Source organism: Schistocerca piceifrons, chromosome 1 (genome assembly GCF_021461385.2).
Source record: "Schistocerca piceifrons isolate TAMUIC-IGC-003096 chromosome 1, iqSchPice1.1, whole genome shotgun sequence".
NCBI classification, from domain to species: Eukaryota; Metazoa; Arthropoda; class Insecta; order Orthoptera; family Acrididae; genus Schistocerca; species Schistocerca piceifrons.
The window spans coordinates 1187531702-1187540494 of NC_060138.1; the positions used below are offsets into that span (position 1 = coordinate 1187531702).

General features: G+C 43.7%; 1 pseudogene; it reads right to left on the reverse strand.

The window, feature by feature from the left end:
* Positions 1-377: 377 nt before the first annotated feature.
* On the reverse strand, positions 378-495 carry LOC124720683 (annotated as a pseudogene).
* Positions 496-8793: the final 8298 nt, after the last annotated feature.

The following is an 8793-nucleotide window of genomic DNA, read 5'->3' on the forward strand; positions in this document are numbered from 1 at the left end:
GCGGCGAAGTTCGGTTGATCTCTAATTCTTGCTAAGTCCGTCAGCTCTTCTGCTCGTAGATGGACCCTGACTATGTAGTAGCAGGTCAGTGTAGGAGAAGTATGTAAAGGCTCCTTGTGATGGAGAAGTCAAAGAGCAGAATGCCTAAAATGGAATGAACGTGTACAGACTTATTCTTGTAAAAAAAATCCGTCTTCAGGCCACGAGTGGCCTCCCAGGACCATCCGCCCGCCATGTCATCCTCAGTGGAGGATATGGATAGAGGGGCGTGGGGTCAGCTCTCCCGGTCGTTATGGTGGTATTCGTGACCGAAGCCGCTACCATTCTGTCGAGTAACTCCTCAAGCGGCATCACGAGGCTGAGTGCACCCCGAAAAATGGCAACAGCGCATGGCAGCCTGGATGGTCACCCATCCAAGTGCCGACCACGCCCGACAACGCCTAACTTCGGTGATCCCACGGGAACCGGTGTATCCACTGCGGTAAGGCCGTTGCCCACTTATGCTTATATTTCTGTATTTTGCCTTCTGTACTCTGTTTGGATTGGCTGAGCTGCGGGTATTCCGAGTACAGACCAGTGATAAGATTCCTTAAAAAGTGCAGGTACCTATCCCTGAAATTTTCTTCAGGTAGTTAACCAGTAACGCACTTCCTAACATTTCATGCTCTCTCTCTCTCTCTCTCTCTCTCTCTCTCTCTCTCTTTCTGTCGGCAATGAAGTGGGACCTCGGCTGCAAAGACGAGTTCTTCTCTCTATGTCCCAGTTTGTTTACGTTAGTCAATCCTGTCAGTTCTTGCATTGTGTGCGGCGCCCCATACTAATGAACAGGTCTCAGACTCTGGGCTCTCACTCAGTTGTATAGATGTTATCTGCTGCGTCCTGTGCGTTCCGAATAAACACATTCAACATTCTGTTCATAATATTGCGCTTCTCGAACCTTGCTAAAAACAGCATTTTGTCTCTTTCCACCTTCGAGTCGTAAAAACGGTCGCTGCTGGAGGCATTACGCCATGGGAGATATCTGTGTTGCCTGTAGGGTGCCGGGCGTCCATTTGGGGCGCTGATAGGGAATGGCATTGACCTGCAATCCGTCTGTCATATCCTGAGAATTCCCCCCATGGATAGCCTCGTAGCTCACCCAAGGCGTGGCAGCTTGTCACAGTTGAGTGACAGTGTGATGAAATGACAAGATTTCCGATATGGTGAAACAGCACACTAGTTGCGTTAAAAAATAATTTTGGTGCTATTTCTTTACGTCGAAATTCTCCAAACACAGCAAACACAGTTGTTGAAAACGACGAATAAAAATCTGAATGTCAAGATTGGTCTTTGCGGTGAGTGGACGCGTATGAGGGGAAATGTAATCGGCGCTCATCGGTACCGACAGAAACTGCAACCCTTAGCTTTACTACGCAATTTTGACACTACAACTTCTAGGTCACTGGCGTTGGCAGATATGGAAAAACTGGGAAATCCCCCGACAAATCCGATATGTGACGAAACGGAACAACGGACCCAATGGACACCTTTCACTGTGCCGCTTACATGCAGTTACCTTTGTTAGCAAAGTAGCTATCGCTAAGCATGAACGAGTTCCGTTTTTCTTTCAGTTCTTGCTCAAAGGGGGATAAGCAGACTCCTAGCTTGTTGGTGTACAGACCGTCTAATAATAAACAAGTACTGAAGTATAACAACTGTATACACGGCAGTATATTTACGATGTGCAGCCGATATTTTTATACGCCATTACGTCGATATATTTTTCGATATCTCCAAATATTTTTCGATATCGACATCCTGTAAGGATAATTTTAAATGTCGATATATCGGATCCCCAATATTTTAAAAAATATCGGCTGTCCTAGTTGCTAAAACCTATTTACAGTGTTGTGCATTATTTTTACACTTCGTGGTACTCTAAATTTGTAGATGTTACCCAACTTTGATGGTTCGCCGATGACATTGAAATTCTGTCAGAGACAGCAAAGGACTTGGAAGAGCAGTTGCATGGAATGGACAGTGTCTTGAAAGGAGGGTATAAGATGAACATCAACAATAGCAAAACGAGGATAATGGAATGTAGTCGAATTAAGTCGGATGATGCTGAGGGAATTAGATTAGGAAATGTGACACTTTAAGTAGTAAGTGAGTTTTGCTATTTGGGGAGCAAAATAACTGATGATGGTCGAAGTAGAGATGATATAAAATGTAGACTGGCAATGGCAAGGAAAGCGTTTCTGAAGAAGAGACATTTGTTAATATCGAGTATAGATTTAAGTGTCTGGAAGTCGTTTCTGAAAATATTCGTATGGAGTGTAGCCATGTATGGAAGTGAAACATGCACGATAAATAGTTTAGACAGGAAGAAAATAGAAGCTTTCGAAATGTGGTGCTGCAGAAGAATGTTGAAGATTAGATAGGTAGATGACATGAGGATTTATTGAATAGAATTGGGGTGAAGAGGATTTTGCGGCACAACTTGACTAGAAGACGAGCTTGGTTGGTAGGACATGTTCTGAGGCAACAAGGGATCACCAATTTAGTATTGGAGAGCAGCACGGAGGGTAAAAATCGTAGAGGGAGACCAAGAGATGAATACACAAGGCAGATTCAGAAGGATGTAGGCTGCAGTAGGTACTGGGAGATGAAGAAGCTTGCACAGGATAGAGTAGCATGGAGAGCTGCATCAAACCAGTCTCAGGACTGAAGACCACAACAACAACAACAACAACAACCCACTCCTAAATTATAAAATACATTCCATTTAGCTGTCGTAGATCCAAACCTAGTACTTGTTAGTTTGAATATCGCTGACAGTATCTAAAGCTGTTTCCTTGTATTCTCTGCTTACCAATCTACTTCTACCGAATTCCTTCGAAATACGCCATTTGCCTTGTACTACGGCTGGATAAAAAGTAATGGCGACACTGCCGTAATACGAAGGTTGGGCCTCCAGTGCCATGCGCGCCTTCTGTTGCTGATAACAGAAGATCAGTTGGAGTAGTGTGGTGAGCAGCAATGCCTCTGTTTGCGTCACTTGCTGAGTGTACTGTCTCAAGGGCAGGAGGGCAGTTCAAGTGCTGTAACACAATGTTTATGAGACGCAAACAACATACCGTGATCAAGACTGAAATAGCACGTTGTCTGAGAGCATAACTCTGCTTTCAGTGACTGCCTGAGAGGTGTAGTGATGCACCATGGCCATATCGTACGGTGTAGAGATAGGTGAAAGTGTTTCGGGATGGCTGGTAAGTGATTCACGATCAGCCCCGTTCGGATCGTCCCCCATGGACAAAATGACAGCTCCTTGCCTCCCTGTTACAGGTTGATCGCCGATGGACTGGATCCCATCATCCTTCATAACAATGCACAATACCACATAGCCAAACCCAGTGCAAGAGATCCGGCGTATGGGCGGAGGGTGAGGGGGGAGGGGGGAGTGGGGAGGGCAGGGGGTGGTTGGGAGATACTGGATAATCCACAGCATTCACCCAATACGCGTCCGTGTGGTTACGATCCATTTTCCAAAATGTAGGAACCTCTCTATGGCACGCACTACACCCCAAGAGACAACGTCTTTCGTTCCACGGTGTGGTCCTTGCAAGGCATCAATCGACACTGACGCTTTGTGCGAGGAAAGGTGATACAGATTCAGGCCAATTATACGGAGGGCATGTAATACGGCGACTGTCTGTCAATAAATTCTAGTATGAATTATGTGTTGCCACTACTTTTTATCCAACCTATGTATTAAGCCACTAGAGAGCGTGCCACGTTACATAGCCGCTACCTTGTTGCAATCTGTGGCATCGTTTGCGATGTAAATCTGCGTCAGATTGTTTTCATGAGCATGACAGGTTCGAATCCTGCCTCGGGCATGGATGCGTGTGATGTCCTTAGGTTAGTTAGGTTTAAGTAGTTCTAAGTTCTAGGGTACTGATGACCTCAGAAGTTAAGTCCCATAGTGCTCACAGCCATTTGAACCATTTTGTGCGTTACATTTACGAAATTTTGGTATCTTGAAAGTATCTTGATTATCACTGTTTATGGAGTAGCCTTTGCTTTTCGTATTACATACGCGGCTTTCAACTCTTAAAATATTTATGGTTCATTTGTGCTTAATATTAACTTTGTAATCCTATAAGAATTTATAACGCTAATTTAATTATACTGCACTTAATCCACGGCTATCCTTAGCTACTGGACAGGTCAAAGATGGTAGGTAGCGGGTGGACATCGGATATGGGTGTTGGCTACTCTAAGGGGAGGCCGGAGTAAGTAGTCCTAGATCGACGTTGTAGGATCAGAGGAAGTGTGTTGGATGGGTCCGGGGAGGGGATAGCTTATGGTGGAGCGACGCACAGTAAACACCACTTATGCTTACTGCTGATCATTCGACAGTGTTAAAAAGACCGCTGTAAGTTCTGCTCCCGCTGTCTTGCTGGCGGGGATTAGCACAAAGATTGAGAGAACCATCACAGAAAACCATGCAATAGAAGGGACTCAACAGACGTGGAGCAAGTGAGAACATGCATTACAAAATGAAATACTGCTACGAAGCTCGACCGTTAGAAACTACGTAATAGCCTGAGGCAACAAAACGGTCAGGTTCTGCAGAAAGTGTCATTACTTCTGTCTCTAAGCTGGTCGTAGGTTGTGTTTCGAAAATTAACAGCAGTGATGACACCTTCTGCAAGACCTGACCATCATTTTGCAGGACAATGCTCAAGCACGTACAGTGCAATCTGTTACTGATTTGTTTGACTGATGGGGCTGCTAAACCCTCGTAAGTTAAACTCGATTTGGAAACACTTCACGGCATTCGCTTCAGAACTGCTAAACAAATTCGTCGGGCAATAGACGCCTCGCTCGAACTGTCAACACAACTGGCACTGCTAAGAGTTTCCTTCGACTTCCACTTCACTGGCAATGGGTTATACACAATGGTGGTGACTACTTGGAGGTCAGTAAAACTTTGAAATACGTTTCTGTGTTGTACCAGCTGTAAATAAATAGTTGCCACTATTAAAGTTCCAAACTAGCAAATGACAGCGAAACACTGATAACATTTTTTAAAAAAAGTGGCCTGAAATGAAGAGAGTACAAATAAGAAAAACGATGAGACGCCAAATATGTTTCTGTAATATCAAGCGTAATGTGTATTTTCAAGTTTGCTCAACAGATTTCGCCGCTGAGTAAGTACAGATATCAAAGAGAAATTCGGTTTACCCGGATGCTATTTAAACGTAGTGTGACGAAAGCGCATTTAACTTTCACTCTTGCTGTGTCAACGGCGTATGACGTCAGTTCTATTCTGTGTTATTTTAAAACTGCACAGTAGTTTGCGACGTACTTCACATATAACACGAATTCATTCACGGTGGTCGCAATGTTGTTATACCAACAGCCCTCTAAGAGTGAATGTTAAATACAGAAACCATTTGAAGCTGCTGATGGCAGTCAAACGAATGTAACAGTGTGTAAATAAAACGGTGCAAAATTGCAGCGCACATCAAGCTGCATGTAATGCTCGTAGCTACACATAAGCTTTTACTTGGTGAGTTAATTTCAGACGGGACGTTTTCCCTCAGTGTTTGCCAATTTTTCACTTGAACGCAATCTACAACTGTGTTTGCCAATCTTTCCCTCGAACGCAATCCACAACTGTGCGACACTTTGTACGACGTCACTAATTGCGTTCATTTTCGGGTCCATTATTTCACTCACTCATAGTCAGTATGAATCTTTTGGCTAGAAAGTGTTTGTTACTTAATTCACGAATGTCTTCCCCTTGGGTTTGGAGGGTTGGACTGACTAGTCCCTGACTCTAAAGTGGGAGGAACACAAAACAGTGCGTCAGTAAATGTGCTGTTCAGATGATAAGTACACTGACGGAACAAAACACCAAGAAGCAATAAATTTTGAGTAATGAATTTTAGGAATACACTTGTTTAGGCAACATATTTCACTGATTAATGCTAAATGTTCATAGGTTAATATAAGCGAGAGAAAAGCCATTGCAAATGCGAAATTATGGTATATTAACAACCTGTGTAACCGACAGAATATTGAATGCAAACATACAAATGTGCGTATATTATGAAGTACAGTTTCCGGACGTCAGTTTGTGGTTTGGAGTTCTGTGCCTGTTGCACTTGGTGAGTCAATGCTGGTTGTGGATAAAGCTGGATTTGTCGTCGGAAGAAGTCCCATGGTGTGGTGACCGAGCAGGACTAGGCAACATGTCGACTCTCTGTTGAGTGTGTTGGACTACAACAGAATTACGTGATCGAGCATTATCCTGTTGGAAAGCACCGCCCGGAATGCTGTTCATGGAATAACCACGCGAGGTCTCCTGCTGTCATAGGAAATCACACCCTCCACCACAACTCCATGTGTAGGTCCTGTGAGTTTAGACAGCAGACAGGTTGGTTGAGGAAGCTCTATTGGCGTCCTTCTAACCAACACAGGCCATCATAACACTGAGGAATTCATCAGAAAACACAACATCCCTCCACTCCGCACTCTAATGAGCTCTCGCTTGACATCACGGAAGTCGCAAACGGCGGCGTCTTAGCGTCAGTAGGGTACACGCTGCAGGAGTCTGGCTCGGAGCTGTCCTAGATTTAATCTACCAACTACTGCTCAGATTTTTGCAGTACGATGCGCCACAGTAATACGCCGAATACACACTCTTCCTTCTAAGTATTGTCACATGTACGTTAGAAGCTCAGTCTTCTTGCGACCGTACCTTCACGTACCTTCCTGTACCTGTCACAGCAGTCATGTAGAGTGACCACATTCCTGCCAAGTCTTTCTGCAGTACCACGGAAGGAACATTCAGCTTCTCGTAGCCTTGTTACACGACCTCGTTCAAAGTCAGTGAGCTGTTGATAATGCCGTCTTCGTCAACATAAAGTCATTCTTGACTAACATCAGCTCACTATGTCCAGTCTCAAAGGTAACTAAAACTCACGACCGTTTTAAAACACACCTGATCTGGATTGACACGGCGATGCTACTAGCACCACCCTTATGTGACTGGCTCTAAATCTGAACAGACATCTTTCAGATGTAGACACATTTATACCAACTTTTGTTTTCTTGCTAAACTCCTTCTCAGTGTAGGGCTGTTTTTCCTTCAGTGTATGAACTGTAGCTTAAAACTGTAGTAATAGCCTACGTAAAATTCTCGTAATCAATAAGAGTTTTTCAACTATGATGTCTTTGTTATTTCAGTGGTTCAAATGATTGTGAGCACTGTGGGACTTAATATCTAAGGCCTTCAGTCCCAGAGAACTTAGAACTACTTAAATCTAACTAACGTAAGGACATCAACACATCCATGCTCGAGGCAGGATTCGAACCTGCGACAGTAGCGGTTGCGTGGTTCCAGACTGAAGCGCCTAGAACCGCTCGGCCACAGCAGCCGGCTGTCTTGGTTATTCACTTCGCTAATGTCTTCGTCTCACTTAGGCTATACCATTATTATGCTCTCCATATATATTCTAGGGTGTTTTACACATTCCAGTTACTCTTTCACCTGCATCCCTAGTTCAACCGCCTCTTCTGAACGAGATTTTTCTCAGATTCCTTTCTTCAACCGGACCATTGTGTCCTTACTCTGTAACTCCTTATAGACCCACTCAAATTTTATTTTGCATCGACAGCGGGTAGCTGTATCTTGTCTGAGAGAGATCGTGAAGAATGTTTACAAGGTACAGATTATGTCGCCAGTGACAATCGAAACTCGGTGGCGCAATAAGCGGAACTAGTTATTTAACTGATATCGCCAAGTTAAACTGAAATTTATGGAGGTAGTTGGTGGAGAGATAAGGTGCTGTAGTCTAGGAAAAACCATAATACTTTACAGAAAATTTATTCTAAGTATTTGAAAACCCAGGACGCTTCTCTTGCAGTGTCTACCACCGGAGATCGCAGAACATCACCATGTGGCTTCCACGCCTGCTAAATGAACCTACAACGAATTATGCTACTCTTCTTTAGGTCTCCTCTATTTAATGCACAAATTCTATCTGGATACTTTCGGGTACTGTTCGAACAAGGGTGTTTTAATATACCTCTGCTGCGTGTGGAATATATTTTCTGAGGATATTTCCAATGAATCACAGACCAATACCTGTCTTGTCTGTGATTAGTTTTGTGTAGCCGTTCCGCTGTAAATTGTTCCGTACGCATACTCTTAGATATTTTGTGTGTGTGACTACTTCCAGTCATTGTTCTGCAATCATGTAATCACACAACACTGGTTCTTTCTGTATATTCAAGTTCCTTTTTCTTATGTTAAGGGTGAGTTTAAAATATCTGCACCAAGTGACAAACCTCCGCAGGTGTTCCTAGATTACGCAACAATAAAACTTTAAGGTATACGCTATGTCTCTCGTTAGGAAACGATCAAGTTCCATTGATTCACAGTGCTTGCTGTGAATAGAAATGGGCACTTCAGTCTTCGTCCGGAAACTTATATTCAGCACAGCTAGTTTCAGACCATGGTCTGTTTTTTCCCGCAGTGATATGTTAACAGTGACACGCAGTGTGGATGGTTTTACTGCTGAGGAGTTAACCAGTATGCATTTCCCGTGTTGGTTCAATGAATCTCATGAAAGAACGGCGGAAAGACGTTACGATGTGCTGTTCTCCCATTGACGGCAACCACGTCACACTGTATTTGCGTCATCTGAGGTCTGTTTCAGTATTTGTGTTTTGTGGTGACATAGTACAGGCTTTATCACTATTACGGAAGTACTTTCACCGAAACAAAGATAACTGTGG